Source organism: Palaemon carinicauda, chromosome 20, assembly GCF_036898095.1.
Source record: "Palaemon carinicauda isolate YSFRI2023 chromosome 20, ASM3689809v2, whole genome shotgun sequence".
Classification (NCBI taxonomy): Eukaryota; Metazoa; Arthropoda; class Malacostraca; order Decapoda; family Palaemonidae; genus Palaemon; species Palaemon carinicauda.
In genome coordinates, this window is record NC_090744.1 from 87,613,248 (window position 1) to 87,623,210 (window position 9,963).

General features: G+C 36.1%; 2 pseudogenes; one reads left to right on the plus strand and one right to left on the minus strand.

Moving 5' to 3' along the window:
* Positions 1–2,363: 2,363 nt before the first annotated feature.
* LOC137659958 (uncharacterized) lies at positions 2,364–6,234 on the plus strand (annotated as a pseudogene).
* A 452-nt stretch (positions 6,235–6,686) lies between these two features.
* On the minus strand, positions 6,687–8,984 carry LOC137659521 (uncharacterized; annotated as a pseudogene).
* Between the last annotated feature and the right edge of the window lie 979 nt (positions 8,985–9,963).

The window sequence follows — 9,963 nt, forward strand, 5'->3', positions numbered from 1 at the left end:
GATGTGGTACCTTGAAAAGAAGGGTATTTTATCACCAATTCATTATGGATTCGGAAAGATGCATTTAACAACTGATGTGTTGATAAGACTTGAGTCCTCTATTTTTGAAGCGTTTGCTTCCAAACAGCACCATGTGACAGTTTTTTTTCGACCTTGAAAAGGCATATGATACCACATGGAGATATGGTATACTTAAGACAATTCATGAACTAGGATTGAAAGGAGAACTACCACTATTTATTCTGTCATTTCTTTCACATAGAGTTTTTCAAGTGAGAGTGGGAGAAACTCTATCAGAGAGCAAGTGTCAGGAAGGAGGAGTTCCTCAGGGGAGTGTGCTGAGTGTAACCCTGTTTGCACTAGCAATTAATGGGATATCCTCAGTCGTTCCCCAAGATGTTCTCTCAACATTATTTGTGGAAGATCTCTCAATATCATTTGCTGGCACTAGAATGGCAATGGTTGAGAGAAAAATCCAACTCTCTATTGACAAAATTATCCAGTGGGCTGACATGAATGGATTCAAGTTCTCGACAAGTAAAACTACCATTGTCCATTTTTGTCGTATCCGGGGAGTACATCCAGACCCGGATATATACTGTACATGAAAGGTCAACGGATACCATGTGCAAGTGAGTCTAAATTTTTAGCTTTGATATTTGATTGTAGGCTTACATGGGTTTCTCACTTAAAAGCGTTAAAAGCTAAATGTCTCGAGGCTCTGAATATCTTGAAAGTATTGTCTCATACATCATGGGGGGCAGACTGCAATACTATTTTAAAATTATAGAAGGCCTTGATTTTTTCCAAAATTAGTAATGGATGTGAAATATACTCTTCAGCAACCCCAAGCCGGTTAAAAATATTAGACTGGATACATCATGCAGGTATTAGATTGTCTACAGGAGCATTTAAAACCTCGCCTATCCCAAGTCTCCTTGTTGATGCTGGAGGGTTACCTCTAGACCTTTACCGAATATCTTCCATTATTCGGTATTGGTTTAGATTGCAAAGACTCCTAACTCTTTAGCCTTTCAGACTGCAAGCCTTTTAAGACACGCATCATACTTTGAGTGGCACCCAAAATCTCCTCAACCTTATGGCTTTCGGGTGAAACGATTTTTAAACCGTCTGGATGTAATTAGAAGTAAGATACTTTCATTCAAGGTATCATCAACGCCTCCATGGAAATTACCAGAGATATCTTTTTGTAAATACTTTATTGGAGTTAAGAAGAATATGACTGACCTAGAAGCCAGGTCTCTTTTTATGGAACATGTTGAAGAACATAGAGGATCGACTTTTATATATACTGATGGCTCCAAATCTGATGCTGGCGTTGGATTTGGAGTACATAGTAATGGTTTTAATTTTAGAGGTGTACTTCCTCTACCAGCTTCCATATTTACTGCTGAACTGTATGGCATACTAACCGCTATTGAGAAAATAGTGTTAGAGAAGGAGGGTTATTTTACAATTTTTAGTGATGCAAGGATTGTCCTTCAAGCTTTAGAAATTTTTAATTCCAGCAACCCTCTAGTTTTAAAGATATTATAATGGCTTTTTATTATTGGACGGAGAAGTATAACAGTTAGATTTTGTTGGGTTCCAGCACACGTAGGTGTGTCTGGGAATGAGAAGGCAGATTCACTGGCAAAGAATGCGGCATCCGAGTTGCTACCAAGGAGGTATCCCATTCCGTGTAACGATTTCCTACCTAATATCAAGAAATTGCTTTGTAATAAATGGCAACAGCACTGGGATAGTCTAGATGGCAATAAAATGAGAGAAGTAACAAATGCCATATCTCTTTGGAGGTATGGGTTTAGAACAGAAAGGACTTATTAACCCCTCAGTGTGGCTTCCGACGAATGTGATCCTGCATTGATGTCTAAGCAAGATTAGAGGCATCAATTTGTGAAGCTTTTGCCAGCAAAAAACATCACATATCTATTTTCTTTGATTTGGAGAAAGCATACGATACCACCTGGAGACATGGTATTCTTCAAACCATTCATGAAATTGGCTTGAGATTGGAACTGCCAATGTTTGTTAGATCGTTCCTGTGTAACCATCAATTTAAAGTTAGAGCAGGAAATACATTCTCATCAATTCATAATCAAGAAGAAGGCGTTCCACAAGGCAGTGTTCTTAGTGTAACATTATTTGCCTTATCCATAAATTGTATTAGTAATGTAATCCCTCATGATGTCATGCACACCCTATTTGTCGATGACCTCTCTATCTCATTTGCAGCATCACGAATGGCTGTTGCCGAAAGAGAGATTCAGCTAACTATTAATAGGGTAACAGATTGGGCAGCCAAACGAGGATTCAAGTTTTCAGCTACGAAAACTGTGGCAATGCATTTCTGCCGTATAAGAGGTATTCATCCGGACCCTGACTTATACATATATGGGAAAATAATTTTTTGCAAAGATTAGACCTTGTTTTTAGGGTTATTATTTGACAGTAAGTTAACTGGGTTCCTCATATTAAAAATTTGAAAGTTAAATGTATTCAGTCTCTTAATTTGATTAGAATTTTATCCCATACTTCTTGGGGTGCTGATCGAAAGCACCTTCTAATGCTTTACAAAGCATTAATTGCATCTAAAGTTGCATATGGATGTGAAATATATTCCTCAGCAACAAAAACAACATTTGCATTATTAGACTCTGTACACAATGCTGGAATAAGACTAGCCAGTGGAGCTTTTAAGTCATCTCCTATATCTAGTCTGTTAGTAGATGCTTGTGCAATGCCTTTAGAGCTTCACCGCCAGTCATCGCTGGTTCGATACTGGTTTAGACTTCAGAAGCTGCCAGTCACTCACATATGAAACGGTTATGAATTTAAAATGTACTAGTATTTATGATAATCATCCTAGATACCCTAAACCGTAAGGGTATAGAGCTTTAAGAACCTTGGAGGACTATGAAATCCCCAAGGGTAAAATTTTACCTGTAGAGTACTCTAAAGTTCCTCCATGGAATCTACCCTCTGTAGATTTCTGTAAATGTATATTAGATTCAAAACGAGAAACATCCAAGGAGATAATGAGAGTTACTTTCTTGGAGCACATAGAATGCCATAAGGACTCTGTTTTTGTTTTTACGGATGGATCCAAGTCCAGCGCTGGCGTTGGATTTGGGATGTGTTTTCTAAATTTTAATCAAAGTATTGGATTACCTAACCAAGCATCCATTTTTATAGCTGAATGCTATGCTATTTTAATGGCAGTCAAGGATATCTTCCGGCTACCTCATAAAGATTGTTATTTTTAGCGACTCCTTGAGTGTACTGATGGCAATGAACCACTTCAATTCATTGCACCCAATAATAATCGAAATTCTTGAATGGCTATATCTACTGGGAAATAGAGGTAAGAATATTAAATTTTGTTGGGTTCCTGCTCATGTCGATATAATGGGAAATGAAAAAGTGGACTCTCTGGCAAAGGAGGCAGTTCATAGCTGTATAAGAAATAACTTTTCATGTACCTCGTAATTCAGTCCGTACTTAGAGAAACTTGGAACTTTTATTGGGAGTTGGAAAATCAAAAAATGAGTGAAAGTGTTAAATCATCTCATCCAAGGGCATATTTTGACATGCAAAGGTCAAGAGAAGTGGTACTGTGCCGAATGGGAATTGTTCACACCAGATAGATGCACCGCTTTTTGATGAGTGGAGAACATCAGCCATTTTGTGAAGATTGCCTGGTGCCACTGACTGTGAAACATATATTTACCGACTGGCCAAGTTACTTGACCGAGAGAATACGCCATTTTCATAATTGTAAGGATAGCAGTGGCTTTTACACACTATCTAAAATTTTAGGGCCTGAATGCAATGTGGATTGCCCTTTTAAATTTCTTATGGATACTGGTTTATTTAATAAGATTTAATCATGAGTTGAAATAAGATGCATAATATTCGTTAACTATATTCTTTTGGCATCAATGACCTCTGCTGTTACGATGCCAGATAATATCTAATAATCAATCAATCAATCATTGCATGGTGCATTTTGGAAATAGAAAATGAATTATAATATACTACCAGAAAAAAATTGTAAACAATTAACAGTGGGAACTAAATAAATATTACTATCAACGAAAGTTTACATCGACAAGATATGTTAATATATCTGAAACCTTCGAAAAATCTATCCTTAATTTTAAAAATAATTTATCGAAGTTATCTTAATAGTATAATTAGTTTAATGATAAAAGTAACCAATAATTAAGAAAAGTAGCCCAAAAATTTAGCAAGCAGCCCTTTGTAATTTTTTGTAGCAGTCAGTCATAAAATGTACCTTAGTCCGCTTCTTGTAGCCAATTATGGCAACTCTGGCCATTCCATGAAGAACGAATTCCCATAAATCGAACCAAGATATCACAAATTCCCACATAGAATTCCCAGGCTTCCACCAAATGCTCCATGTATATATATATATATATATATATATATATATATATATATATATATATATATATATATATATATATATATATATATATATATATATATATATTAATTTACTATTAATTTGATTTCATTTGAACACATGAAAACTCTTGGAGTGATAGAAACATATTTAGTAATAGGAAATCTTAGGGCTCTATATTTTCAAAATATGTAGAAATAACGGATACGTTTTGAAGTTTCTTGCTTTATTTGTAAAAGAAACAGTAAGCCTACTGACGAAAAAAATGACGGCTGTTAAGTGACACGAGTACCTAATAAGGACCAAATTAGAATTAACCTTTGAAACAACAACAATAAATAACTAAAATATTCTTTAGAAATTAAGACAAAACGAATTTACTAATGTATAAAGAAAAACATTAATTAATAATAGGAAGGAAGACTAAAACTTAAGGTATTCAAAACAAATTAACATTAGTATTTCTTCTCTTGGCCCCCCTAATCTATTAAAGCCAGCAAATCACTGTCACAATCTTCATAATCGATCATATCCTTAGCCACAAATGTTTTTATGTCAATAGGTTGCTCAGCAGTTATGCATGTTTCATTTTGAAGCTTTAGGCCATACCTTATTTTGTGAAATTGCCTCTACACTTCCTGCAACTAGATTGTTGCCCAACTTATTGTGTACTACGTTCAGCTGTGAGTGCCAATTAAATTAGGGCTAATACCAATGATGAAATAATGTACAACACCCTTGCCGACTTGTTGAATGTCTCTCTTCCTTATCTTGAATGAAACCAGATCTCTCTTCGACACACAAAGCCAGCCATTCATTCTCAAGTTGATCCATGTCATTATAGGTTGGTATATACTTTGCAGCTAATGAGGAAATATTCTATTTTTACCGAGAGGTAGCATGTTTAGGGTGCAGTTTCCCAACATTATTAAGCTTTGATGTTTTCAGGAAGTCACATTTCTATTTCCCTTAATCATATCTACTACAAAAGCTCTACAACGTTCTTTACCATGAGTGATTGGAGTTTCGTTAAGAAGAAATTTTAATGTAGCAGTTCTAAATTCATATCCAAAATTAATAGCAGACTCCGGCATTACATAATGTAAAAACTTTAGCCGAGGAAGTTGTTCAACTGGAAACTTTGCAAGGTGAGTATGCTCTACAACTATTTTCATTACATTTCTCTGCATATTCCTATCTGCCTTCTTTATTATATAGTTCAAAAATAGCAGCATAGGCCTTGTGCCAGAATCTTTCATAGTATGTAAAATCCCAGCTGCTCGATCAACTTTATCTGTTCTTGCTTCACTTTCAAAGAACAATACCAGCACTTCCAATTGTTCCAAAATTCTTCATTTTACCTCTCCTCGAGACAGCCACCGAGTGTGAGACAGTTTCAACATCTTATACTTGGGACTATCAACAATATCTTGAATCAATTTGAATGAACTTTGACACTTAGGCCGGCCCCAGATGTAACTGTTTATCTGAACGATATAACTGATCAGATAAAAATTGTTGCAAGCCATCTAAACGTCGATGCCCCTACACCATTCAGATATATCGTTGCAATTTGCATCGGTTCCACAGTTTCCATAATGTCATCCGAGGAGGAGGATTTTCTGGCTCTAGCAGGTTTAGCTGTGGAATTATGCGTAAAAAGGGCAAAAAGTGCTTCTGGATCTAAGCGAGGTAGCAAGTGGAGTAGAGAATGGGTACTGAAAAGAAAAACTTATACTCATACAAACTTGTTGGCGGAGTTGAGAGCGGTGCCTAAGGATTAGAAAAATTATTCAAGGATGAACAAGGAAACGTACTTTAACCTTTTATCATTAGTAACACCTTTCATAGAGAAAGAAGACACAGTCATGAGATGTGCAATATTGCCTCATGAAAGACTGACAGCTACCTTAAGATTTCTAGCCACAGGACGCTCCTATGAAGACCTGAAGTTTTCAACTTTGATATCAGCTCAAGCTCTCCGGATTATTATTCCTGAAATGTGCTGAGCAATTTATAAGGTACTACAAAACCAATATTTGAAGGTAAGTATTTAATAAGTATGTATAAGAAATATGTTGGTACATAACACAATCACAACAATGGTAACAAAAAATAGAACGTAACCAGTATTTTTTTATTCTTTATGTAAGTATACAGTAACAAATATCAAACAGAATACAACTCCATTATTTGTATGCCAATTTCCAAGAATTATGTATCACTAATATAATAACTAAGGGATTTCCTTCAATTCATTAACTGCCTGAGCTAAAGGGTCCATTGTCGAAGAAAGTGAGGGCAAGTGAAGGCTTGTGTGAGGTACTGTTCCGGGTGTGGCAGAGGGTTGCGGAAATACGTTGTGCTGAATTGGAAACTGAGTGTTTGTTACTGGTACAGGCAAAAGTTTATGATGATGGGTAAGAGTTCCCATTTCTGCTTCGAACAGAGCATCATTTATGATTTTTCAGCCAATATCCTCTGTAAATTGTCCAATCCACGTAACTTGTGTGCAACATTCTTCCCAAATACGTCATGCTTTTCTTCTATTTTTTGCTCCCTTGGTTTTTTAAATTGCTCATTGATAGTCATCAGTACATCATCAGCCATGTCCGTTCTACATTTCTTTTTGGTAGATGTGGACAGTGCCACATTAGTTTTTGTACTAAGTGTTGGTAAAGGAGTTGACGACTGGCTGACATGTAATGGGTAGCTGATGTCAAGCATAGAATTTTCATCAGTAGCAACTTCTAGTTCACTTACATCAGGTGAGGGACTGGACTCAGGCACAGGCTCAACATCATGGCATGAATTCTGGAAGAAGAAATAACCGTTCGTTAATTATAAGGAAAATGAAATCAGTCATTTTGACGCATTCCAGTGCATTAATCTCATTTAATCTTCTCCATTTCAGTTCCCTCAAATGGAAGAAGAATGGAAAAGTGTCGCAAGATAATTTGAGCAAGATTGGCAGTTTCCACAATGTGTGGGGGTGTTGGACGGCAAGCAGGTGGATATTATTCCTCCACCTGACAGTGGTTCCCTGGTTTATAATTATAAGGGACGCCATAGTCTAGTCCTAATGGCAATCGCTAATGTGAAATGCAAATTCATCATGTGTGATTTTGGCTCAAATGGCAGGAATTCGGATGGCGGAGTGATACAGAATACTGTTTTACAGAAAATTAACCAATAAATCTCTTAATATACCAGCTGAAGGACAATTAGATAAATCACATAAGAGTTTCACCACATATCTTTGTTTGCGATGATGCTTTCGCACTTCGGCCTGATATGATGAAACCTTATAGAATGGGATATTTAACTATTGTCTCTCACGAGCACGTCGAGTCATAGAAAGTGCTTTCGGAATTATGGCCTCAAGATTTTGAATATTCCATACTCGAATAAATTTGAGAGTAGACAACATTGCTGCCGTAGTTATGGCTTATTGTGTGTTGCACAATTATCTACTGAAATCTTTGCTCAGCTATGCCTCTGCAGATTGCTTTGATGTAGAAAATGTAAACTGCGGTACCACTGTGCAAGGTTTAAGATCTGAAGATTCAAATATGATGAATATCTCCCGAAGAAACCAAGGAAACCTGATGGAAGCCACCAAAATTATCAGAGAAAATTTCGCTGATTATTTCATTAATGAAGGTAAACTGCCATGGTAAGACAACTTTATTGAGTGAAGTAAAATTAAGGTTGTAGCTACATCTTCGTGCTCAAGTATGTGTGACAATGCTACATTAAAGAACCTCTTAGGTAACTGAAATTGCTTTCTGGGTGTTATATATGTAATATATGATCCAGCGTTTCATGTGCCAACGGGCCGGATAATAGAGCATAATTATTATTTTTGATTTGTTTTGCTGTTAAATGATAGTTTAAATAAAATTTTAGAGTGAAAATTATACATAGTTATCTACTTGTGCGACATACAAGACGGAAACATTAACAATTTGACTGCGTAACTCAAATAATTCATACCTTATTACATATCTCAATAACGTCGGTATTAATATAAAGACAACTTTAACTCACTTTGTCTCATTAAATGCACAAGATGGTTCAGAATAATGTGTTGAACATATTTACTTCAAACATTAATACCATTTATTCTATGGGTGTGTTGCACTTAATTAGAAAAATACATGTATACCTCACCTCACTTTCATTTTCCTCAATATTAGTGAGACTTTGTCGTGGTGTTTCTTGGTCGTGTAGAAAGGCAAGATGTTCAAAATGCCACAGTTTTGGAACATAAGCATCATTTGATCCTGCTCCAGATTTCTTGGAAGCCTGCACTTTCTTCAACTCTTTTCTGTATGTGGTGCGTAAGTTATTGATTTTTTTTGACAACCACATCACGGTCAGCATCAGGTGTTGTTTCCCTTAACTTTTTAATTAATTTTTCATATGCTGCGTTTCTTATGTCACGGTTATGATACTCTTTGCACTTAACTTTCCATAAACACTCTTCGGTTTGGTAAATTTCAATAAACTCCTCCAATGTTTTGCGATTCATAATGAAGAATTTGTGAAAAGCTGGCAAAGACCTGCACACTGTATTTAAATCACAAATAGACTGATAATCTGTAAAGTTTTCCCCCTACACGTGAGATTTTCATCTGAAAGGCAAACAATCGTTAGATTGTTCAGATAAAAAGTATGAATGATTCAACTGTTCATGACACAAGATCAGTTCATCTGAAACGATTAAGACCTGCGCTAATTTCCCCCCTACACGTCAGTTATATCGTTCAGATAAACAGTTATGTCTAGGGCCGTCCTTACTGCTGGTGCAAAATAACAGCACACATTCTTCACTAATTCCTCCAAATTGAGAGCAAGCACAGCTTGAGCACAAGACAAAGGAATGGCAAACGCAGCCAATCACAAATATTGAAGGAATATCTTTCTTTAAATGTGCTGAAACCCAGTATAACTACTCCTCATTGTTGAGCAGTTGTCGCTGGCAAATCCAATGACATTAGTTAAAGGTATTTCCCTACTAATAAGCAACTCTTTCACAACATGGTAAAGGCCTTCTCCACTAGTATCATCAACTGCAACTATATCTAACACTGCATCAGTTGCTTTCATTCTCTTCTTATCATAAAATCTAACCAATATGGCTAAAATCTGAGACACTGGAATATCAGTACTTTCATCTATAATCAATGAAAATTTATTTTCTCTACATATTTTAGCTATTTCTTGTTTTTCCTCCCTAGCAATTCCATCTTGAATGACATAGGATGCCCTTGCCGCCTTCATTTTCATCTCCTGTGCTACATGACACTCTGGGAAAAAAATTTTCTGTTTCTAAAAATTATTAGCATGATAAAATGGAACATTATTTTCAGCCATATACGCTGCAAGATAAGAGTTCACCTGAATATACTTTACTCTGAAAATCTTGCTCTGGTTTTATTTTCACAAAATCTTCAATGCTGACAGAACTCCTCCTTAAAGCAAAACACTTCAAATGCTTAGCTGAAGCT